This window comes from Amphiura filiformis, chromosome 18 (assembly GCF_039555335.1).
Source record: "Amphiura filiformis chromosome 18, Afil_fr2py, whole genome shotgun sequence".
NCBI lineage: Eukaryota > Metazoa > Echinodermata > Ophiuroidea > Amphilepidida > Amphiuridae > Amphiura > Amphiura filiformis.
In genome coordinates this window covers 11,623,240-11,623,638 of record NC_092645.1, presented here as the reverse complement: position 1 = coordinate 11,623,638, position 399 = coordinate 11,623,240, and positions in this window count along the sequence as shown.

Genomic DNA, 399 nt, shown 5'->3' with positions numbered 1-399 from the left:
TGTGTTCCCCATAGAAGCTACGTTCGGAAAGAATATTCAGTAGAAATCAATGGCGCAATCATATGTATGATAACCAATAAAAGTATATCATGAAATCTTTATAAGTGTATTTTTGAGTGGAAAATAGTGTTTATAGGACTCATTTGATGTAAGGGGAACATTTTTCACTGGGTAGTCGTGCAGGGGGGCAGGAAGGACCAAAAGAAATTCTAATGAACAATGTGCTCTTTCATACTGTCGATAAAACTTCTGTTCCGAGAAGTAATTCTTAAAGCAGGTTGTAATGAAAACAGGCAAGGCTTGCGGTTTGAGAATCTCCTTGTCTCATTCTTAAACAGTTGACAGAAAAATAGAATCAACCAAAATTGGTGATATGTGATAAAAGACATGTCATGAATT